Genomic DNA, 9,960 nt, shown 5'->3' with positions numbered 1-9,960 from the left:
TTCTTGAAAGTTTCAGCATTTTAAATAATTTACTTAAAACACATTCTCTGATTCTCTCTTTGTCTCTATGACTCTGTCTCACCATCTGTCCCTCTCTCTGTCACACACAAAAACAGGTGTATATAGTTTAAATTCATCCTGCTGGCTATACACAGATGTATAACAACTGACCAACCAATGGAGAATGAGGCAAGTATTCTGGTTATTACTGTCAGTCTTAAAAATGGATTAAACAAATATCCTGTCCACTATCATACTTTTTAAAGAGCTTATGCACTTTTATTCTTTCTGGTGTGTTCTAGAATAGCAATGAAGTGTCAGAGTAACACACTCAAACACATGTGGGCTCAAATACACAATCCAAGAAAACCTACCTGGTGTTGTTTCTCTTTCTTCAAGGTGGGAAGCCTAAGGTTCAGCAATATGTCTCTCTTCTTTAGCAGGAATATCACAATATGCTCCAGAACACTGGTCTCATAGAAACTTCCCCATGGAGCAGGGCCCTGAAACTTTCCTGGCTTTATTTTTCTCTCTGCAACACATGTATCTTATTAAGGCATTTGAGGTTCTTGCTTTTGCTCACTCATCAGATCCAATTAGTATAACATCACAAGGTAATGGATCAGGGTGATGTTCTGTGGTAAAACAATTCAATCAAGATTCCTGTGAAAGTAATTCAGAGATATCTGGGGATTCAAAGCTACCAGCCTTGCCTGTGTTTGTCCAAATATCTCACCCCAATCATCAGAAGCCAAATTCTTTTCAACCTGTCTCCAATCTTAGTAAAAAGAGACCTGGTGGTTGGTATATTTAAATGAAGTGGCAATTCCAACTCTTACAATCAAGCCTTGGCCTGATTCTCAGCCACATGTGCCTGAAGCTACAGAGATAAGGAAACCTGTAAAGCACCACAGAGGATCTCTGGTTCTCCCCTTTTTGTGCTAGACCCTTATTGACTCCAGTAGGGATGGCACCAGGTTTGAGACGCCAAATAAGAGACCCAGAGCTAGCCAACAAGACATGGGGTTTGTTGAGGAAAACCTACATATAGCGTGGTCCAGTGACAGCAGACCGGACAGGAGAACTGCTGCCACTTGTAAAAAGCATGCAAATATCTTGTCCACTGTCACACTTTATGTAGCAGTTTAAAAAGCACAATCACTTAGCACTTTCCCCCTAATAAACTCCACCTGGCAACCTTCATTCAGCCAAAAATAAAGGACCCTGATCTCCATACAAACTGCGTTCCACAGCCCAGGCCAGGGTGGAGTGTGGCGGGTTGTATGTTCCTCATGGATAGGAAATACATCTCTGGCTTGGCCATGGTCTGTAGACACATTCAGGTGCATCTGCCATACAAGGTCATTCTCAGTGCATGCTTAAATTATTACCATCAGGTGCATCTACCCTACCATACAAACGACCTTAGGTTGGAAATTCAAGCTTTTATGCTTATATTTTTCTTTAAATGCACTTTCAAGGCATTCCACTCTATCATTTTTAGTAATCACCATTGTCACCACAGCAAATTAAGAGCCACCCTGTCTGCTAGTGTCTCGGTCTCTACATTTACTTGATCCCACCTCTGGTGACCATCTGAGTGACCATGATGCTACCATATGCCATGGATTACCAGAGTTTGCTGTCTTCCTGGCAAGGAGGTTTTCTGTATACTATTCAAATAGGAGAAACTCAATCCCAGAATCTCATTTTGAGGATCTACTTGTCATATCTCATTCCTGATATCAATTACTAATTTAGTCAAAGTCCCAGCAGAAATCAGGGCATAATCATTTCTAAATTAAAACAAGATCAATCCAGTTGTTTTAAGAGCTGCCCATCAATGTGTGCTGGCTAGAAAGAACCTATATTTTCTTGTATTCAACCATATAATATTACCTTTCACAGGTACATTTTATAAGCCACCTGGAATTCACCTTTCATTTCAGACAAATTTATTTTTGTCCATAAAATAAGCCAGTTTGCTATTAAGTTTGCTAAAAATTCGTTACTTCCCCACCCATTTGTAATGCTACCTTTATCGTATGTCACATTCCCACTATTTCTAGACTCTGTATTGTATTCCATTGGTCTATTTGTCTGTACCTACATTGCTTTTATTAATCTGGCTGTGTAGTATGACTTAATATCTGGTAGGCTATTCATGCACCTTATGTTCATCCATATACATGTAGATTCAGTATATTAAGTCCTTCAAGCAGTCCAGCATGCTCAATTACCAAAGGTGATTTTAAACTGCTACCCTACGAGAATCAGTCTTGTTATCTCCAGCATTTCTGTTTTGCAGAGCAAGGTGCGCATTTTAAAGATAAGTTGAATGACTCATTTGTCCCCGGTGGTTTTCCTCCTTCACTCATTCCTACACAGTGCTCCATGTCTCCTCCCAATAAATATCGACTGGTGTTATAGGCCGAATTGTGTCCCTTCCAAAATTTATTTGTTGACATCGAACTTCCAAATACCTCAAAATGAGACTATGTTTGGCTACTGGATTTTAAAAGATGTAACTAAGTTAAAATGAAGTTACTGGGGTTGGTCCTAATTCGGTATGACTAGTATTCTTATAAGAAGAGAATATTTGAACACAGCCTCTAGAGGGAGGACCATGTGAAGACACAAGGAGAAGACAGCCAGCCATGAGCCAAAGAGAGAGGCCTTAGAAGAAGTCAACACCTTAATCTTGACTTCTAGCATCTAGCATTGTGAGAAAATAAGTTTCTGTTATTTAAGCTACTCAGTCTGTGGTACTTTGTTATGACAACCCTAGAAAGCTAATACAATCAGGCATTAAAAGAATATTGATTTAAAGGAATATATCACATTTTAGCTTAGTTCTCATGCCTATATTCCTTAATCTGGCCCTTCCAAATCTATGGCTACAATTTTGGTCTCTCTCTCTTTTTTTTTTTCCTGGAGAACAGGCCTGCCTGTCAACTGTATTTTTGCCATTACCTATGTATACCTAACTGGCACCTGGAGTTCAAGTGCTCCAATCTAAGTTGTGATGTTTTCCTTCAAGTCTATTGATCTATAGTGATCTCTACTTTATATAATGGCTATGGAGAGACCTAGGAATCACCCTAGACCTCTGTACCCCTGATGCATCCCTTTTAATACACATTGAGAGTGTCCATTTATCCTGATTATTTCAGTTTCCTGAATGTTTCTTGCCCTGACCTGTTCCCATCTGATTACCATTATGCTGGTTCAGGCCAGCATTGCTCCTTGCCTGAACTTTACTTCTTTGTGTTTTAATTTTGCTACGATTTGCTAAAGATCAGTTCTAATTCGTCTGCAGGACATTCAGGGCCTTTAATCATCTGGACTAACCTGCTAGCTGCACTTCTTTCTTACCACACCTTGCTCATGCCAACCACCCTTTGTTCCTGCCACATCAATCATTTTATACTTCCTCCAATACGGAACATATTTTCACACTTTCACGGTTTTGGTCATATTAGTCTCTGTCTGCAACGTCTTTTACCCACTATTTTACTGTTAAAAACTCAGCACATCTTTAATTCCCAAATAAACTGAAATTTTCTTTAGGAAACTGCCCTTGGTACCCCCAATTGTGATTGGTGGTTTTACGCATGTGATCCCCACCCCACAACGGAACCTTTAGGATCCTATTTCTTTCACGCTCATCACATTTTGTCTTAGTTTTGTATCACTGGCCTTCTCCAATAGGTGGTAATCTCTGCGGAAAAAAAGAAAGATGGTATTTTTGTTGATTTTTCTGTACCCACCCAGTATATTAGCATAGGGCTTTGTACATTTTAGGTGATTTTTAAAACACTTGGATGAATAAGGTGAGTTTTCTAAGTATCAATTTTTTTTTTTTTTTTTTTTTTTGAGCACGTCACCAAGTTTACTTACTTTTAGCATATTCATTTTGTGGAAAATATGACTTATTCACTTGCAGACCCAAAGTATTAAAAGGCTTGTTTTTTTCTCAGCTATGAAATAGCTCTTGGAAAATATTATGAAAGGTGAAGTACAAATTAATCAGATAAGCGAAAATTAAATTTTTCTTGAAATGTCCTCAGAATGAAAATTCAGAGAAACCATTCATAAGGCAAAAATTTGATTACAATTTAAAAAATTTGCCAATATAAAATATTTTTAGCAATAGTTTATGATGAGTGTCAATCTTCTCAGACCTCAGACATAGACTATGGAAGTAGCAGGACCACCTTCTTGAATCTAGAGCAAGAGCTATTTGGAATTGAACATGGTCTTACAATTTGAGAGGCTATGTAGCAAAGCATAGCATTTGAGAAGCCAACACTAAGTAGACTGAAACCTTTCATTATCTTTACCCTTTCCCCAATTGTTTTTGAAATTAAGTCTAGTGTAAGTATTATTTACTGTGTGGACAGGATCCTTTGAAATGACAGCCAAGGCCATGAAACACTTCCAAGTTATGGAAGCACTCTGTCTTAGATTTTGTTGTTGTTGTTTTTGTTTCTTGTTTTTTTGTTTGTTTCTGATTCCATTTCTTGTTGCAGAGTCCAAAACAGAGACAATCATGATTGAAATATTTTGTATGACTACAGTGTGTGCTTTTTAAGAACTCCATAATGGTGCCTTGCTAGAGCCATTGGGTCTTCAGAGCTCACAGTTTTAAAACTGCTGATTTAATAACTTAATTCATCTTATGGAGGTATTTGTTCTGCTCTGACAGTAGGAATTCTGAATCTCTCCACTCCTTTGTAGTTGATAAAGCATCTCTTTGATAGATTTATTGACTCTTGCCAAGGGGTATCTCTTTTAGTTGTGGTTTAAAAAAATCCAACCAGAAAATTTAACAGGAGAAGATGAAATATTAGGCACCATCCATTTACTCATCGCTGGAGGATTCCACTTCCTCACCCTGAACCCATAACTGTAGAAAGAATAAGGACAATCTTGTTGATGAGAGAAAATTCAAATAATGCTTATTTCACATAATCCTTACAATATCCCGGTGGGGTAGATATTAATCGGTAAAACTATATAAAATTGCCGTCGTATAAGTCAAATATGGTTGATACCAACAATTTCACATGGTTTAAACTTTATTGTATCTTTATTTTACAGAAGAGAATTCTGAAGTTTAGAGATCAAATATCTTACTGAAGTTTACAAAACTGTTAAGTAGCAGAGCTAGACCTGGAATCTAGAAACCTAGGTATGTCTGCCTGTAAAAGCTTGTTCTCTATTTTACATTGCTAGGGGTAGAAAGCAAGTAGATGAAGAGAAAAAGAAGCATGTCTTTTTTCCCCTTGTTCATTGATATAGCAGAGAGATGGGTAGCTTTTCTTTGTTGTAGTCATACTTGAGTCATTAAAACAGATCCAGGCTTACACAAGTATATACATTCCAGGTTCCTCTCCTATAAGCTTTAACTGTGCTAAATAAACAATGGTGTTACAACTCCATTGTATAATGGGGATAAAATGACTAAGACATGGATAGCAATGATTCTAAAACACAGAATGTATTAAGTCATCAAGGCTGCAACTAGCTGGAAGACTCTCACATTGCCTTTAGGTTGTCACATATGTTCTCTCAGATTGTAAGCTGCTGAAGCACAGGTTATCTTTTTTCCATTGAGATCTCCCTCCATTAGCATAAATAAATAATTATTGACCTTCAAGACAATGGTATCAGGCTGGAAGCGGCCGTGGGCCAACTACAGACAAAAATATAGTTGCCTAGATAGAACTGCTCAATTAAAAAGTTATATGCATATAGCCTAATAATGCCCCTGCTCCAAGTAGGGCCTACTAGTATACTTCATTTCACTAGTTTTGCTTTACTTCTTCCAGGGTTGCTTTTTATTTATTTCTCTTTTAGTTTGGCAGCTTTGTAGCTGCAGTCAATTCTCTCTACCCCTGTCTGAGTTCTACTAGAATAAGGGCAATTGATTTATGCACCAAAAATCTGATAGTATATAGGAGGTTATTCATGGAGAACTAAGGGGTCTGTTAAACAGTGGTGGTCATGCAAATTAGTGTGATTGCTGGCCCAGGTCCTAAAAGAAATTAAATTAAACTGAATAGAAACCAAGCTATGAAAGAAAATGATTTAAAGTAAGATTTGAAAGTATACATTCCCACCCTGGCACTAGATTTTCTTCATGTCACTTGGGTATTTCTACCAGTTGCATGACATTAATAAATATGTATAATAGAACTAGAGATTGGTTCAGGTTGGGGAGACTGATAAATATTTTGTTGATAGATGTTGTTGACTATGATAGATGCATTGTTGGCTGACTGATAGATGTTTTGAATTTACCTTCACTGTTTTATTAGACAACATGAAACAACTTTGAGATGTAACTTTATTTTTAAAAAATTCTCCTGCATCAGCTTCTCCCCTTCTCCCACTTCATAAGGAACCCTGACATCAAGAGAAGGAGAATTAGGGGAAGCCTTCTCTGGGGCCAGGATCCCTGTGGCCTTCTCTCTGTGATGATTTGACCAGAGTTATTTTTAAAGGTGGTAGATTATTTCCTTTTAAACTGATCTTCCTCTGCCTTTGGCTGTTTTGCCCTACCTATTCCAATAATGAACAACTTGGGCATATGATAGGGTGAAGCTCAAGAAGTTCTGGAGTTGGGTAATGAAAACAGGAAGTGGTGGTACAAGACACCTTCTGATAATCCCTTCTGATAATGAAGTCTCAGCTCTATTCCATTAGTTTCCTTGTCTCATTTCTACTTGGCAGTCACTGCTCAGCTTTACCAGGGAGATGGTAGCTGTATTTCATGGGGCTTCCCTAAATCTCAGTATCATGACATCATTAAGCTCTCTGAATTTTATTTCCTCTTATACTTACCCTTCATTTTCAGTGTAGGATGAAATTAATTAATAACACTACGAGTGTATTGGATCAGCTATGGAGCACAGGAGGAAAAACAACAGCCATTAAGTTCCTACCAAACGGATGGCCCCCTTTTGTAAGGTGACTTTTAATTTTTAAAATATATGAAGAGTGCATACAATGTAAATGTACAATAAAAAAAAAACAGCTACATACCCACTGCTCTGCTAAGGAAATAGACTATAGCAATTCCTTGAAATTTCCTGATATAGTAAGCCTTTTCTCAATCCCATCTCCTGCCTCTCAGAGGTAATCACAATGCTGAATATTGTGTTATTAATTCCTTATTTTCCTTTTTAGTTATACCACATATTATATGTATCCTTAAGTAATAAATCCCTAGTTTTGTGAGCTTATAAACTTGACATAACTATATCTTCATGGATGCTTCTGCAACTTGCTCTTTTTGGGGATCAACCTTATGTTTTTTTGTTTGTTTTGTTTTTTCTGTCAGCCTTTTCAGGTTGAAAGTTGGTGTATGTTGAATTTGTGATAATAATTGCTGTTAATTGATATGCTGTTAATTATTTAAATGTTTCACAAACATTTGCATTTATTAAATTTTTTAATGCAAGTGGTGGACTGGTAATCAGCAATTTTGACTTTTTATCCAATTTGCCAGTCTCTGTCTTTTGACTGGGGCATTTAGCCCATTTACATTTAAGGTTAATATTGTTATGTGTGAATTTAATCCTGCCATTTTGATGCTAGCTGGTTGTTTTGCCCATTAGTTGAAGCAGTTTTGTCATATGTTGATACTCTTTACCATTTGGTATGTTTTTGGAATGGCTGGTACTAGTTGTTCCTTTCTATGTTTAGGGCTTCTTTCAGAGCTCTTGTAAGGCAGTCCTGGTGTTGACAAAATCTCTGAGCAATTGTTTGTTCGTAAGGGATTTTATTTCTCCTTCACTTATGAAGCTTAGTTTAGCTGGATATGACATTCTAGGCTGAAAGTTCTTTTCTTTAAGGATGTTGAATATTGGCCCCCACTCTCTTTTAGCTTGTAGGGTTTCTGCCGAGAGATCTGCTGTGAGTCTGATGGGCTTCCCTTTGTGGGTAGCCCAACTTTTCTCTCTGGCTGCCCTTAGCATTTTTTCCTTCATTTCAACCCTGGTGAATCTGATGATTATGTGCCTTGGGATTGCTCTTGAGGAATATCTTTGTGGTGTTCTTTGTATTTCCTGGACTTGAATATTGGACTGCTTTGGTAGGCTGGGAAAGTTTTCCTGGATAATATCCTAAAGAGTGTTTTCCAGCTTGGATTCATTCTCTCTGTCACATTCAGGTATACCTATCAAATGTAGATTAGGTCTTTTCACACAATCCCATATTTCTTAGAGGCTTCGTTCATTTCTTTTCACTCTTTTTTCTCTAATCTTGCCTTCTCATTTTATTTCATTGAGTTGATCTTCAATCTCTGATATCCTTTCTTCTGCTTGGTCAATTTGGCTATTGAAACTTGTATATGCTTCGTCAAGTTCTTGTGTTGTGTTTTTCAGCTCCATCAATTAATTTATGTTCTTCTCTAAGCTGTTTATTCTCATTAGCATTTCGTCAAACATTTTTTCAAGGTTCTTAGTTTCTTTGCATTGGGTTAGAACATGTTCTTTTAGCTTCAGAGAAGTTTGTTATTACCCACTTTCTGAAGCCGGTTTCTGTCAATTCATCAGACTCATTCTCCATCCAGCTTTGTTCCCTTGTTGGTGAGGAGTTGTGATCCCTTGGTGGAGGAGAGATGTTCTGGTTTTGGGTGTTTTTGTCCTTTTTGTGCTAGTTACCTCCCACCTTTGTGGATTTATTTACTGGTGGTCCTTGTAGTTGGTGACTTTCGGTTGGATTCTCTGAGTGGAAATCCCTTTTCTTGATGATGAAGTTATTTCTTTCTGTTTTTTACTGTTCCTTCTAACAGTCAGGCCCCTCTGCTGGAGGTCCACTCCAGACCCTAATTGCCTGCAGTGGCTAGAGAATAGTAAGGGTTGCTGCCAGTTTCTTCTTCTGTTATCTTTGGCCCAGAAGGATACCTGCCAGATGTTAGCCTGAGCTCTCCTTTATGAGGTATCTCTTTGGATATATAGGGGTTGAGTTGCTGCTTGAGGAGACAGTCTGTCCCTTATAGGAGCTCAAGTGCGGAGCTGTGAGCTCTGTTGTTCTGTTCAGAGCTGCTGGGCATGTACATTTAAGTCTGCTGCAGCGGAACTCATAACTGCCTTTTCTCCCAGATGCTCTGTCCTAGAAGGTGGGGCTTTATTTATAAATTCCTGACATGCTGGTGCCTTTTTTCAGAGATGCCCTGCCCAGCAAGGAGGTAGACTAGTCACAGCCTGCCAGCAGAGGTGTTGCTGAGCTGTTGTGGGCTCTGTCCAGCTGCTGTGTGAACTTCCTTGCAGTTTTGTTTAGAGCGGTATAGTTAGAACTGCCTCGGTAATGGTGGTCTGCCTCAGTAATGGCAGACTGCCTCTGTAATGGCAGACTTCTTGGTAATGGCGGACTGCCTTGGTAATGGCAGACTCCCTTCTCCCCACAGAGCTGGACCATCCCGGGTCCGGCTGTGCTTGCTGCGAAACTCTCAATCCACAGCATTTCAGATTGCTGGTCTTTGTGGGGGTGGGACCCAACAAGCCAGAACACCTGGCTCCCTGTTTCAGTCACCTTTTTTTCAGTTGAATGGGCAGCTCTGTCTCCCAGGCATTCCACGTCGTCAGTTGAAACAGCTGACCAGTTTTGTTTGAGTTTTAGTGTGGAGACCTGCTGCACCAGCTGAAACAGCCATGCTGGAAACTTGTGGCACTTTTCAGCCCGAGAATCTCCTGGTCTGTGGGCAGTAAAAGCTCATTTGGAAATGTGGTGATCTCTCACCCTCTGCATTGTTCTTGCTGGGAACTGCAATCCAGAGCCGTTCCTATTCAGCCATCTTGGATCCCTGGCCTTATGTTTTTAAGACTAATTTGTGTTGCTGTGTATAGCTGAGATTCATTTATTTTTTATTGTGTATAGTATTCTATTATTTGACCTCATTTTTTCTCCTGTTGATGAATATCTGGATTGTTTCCAGTTTTTTTTTTTTTT

Source organism: Cebus imitator, unplaced genomic scaffold (genome assembly GCF_001604975.1).
Source record: "Cebus imitator isolate Cc_AM_T3 unplaced genomic scaffold, Cebus_imitator-1.0 Scaffold37, whole genome shotgun sequence".
NCBI classification, from domain to species: Eukaryota; Metazoa; Chordata; class Mammalia; order Primates; family Cebidae; genus Cebus; species Cebus imitator.
The sequence above is the reverse complement of the archived record's forward strand: the minus strand, read 5'-3'. Positions refer to the sequence as shown.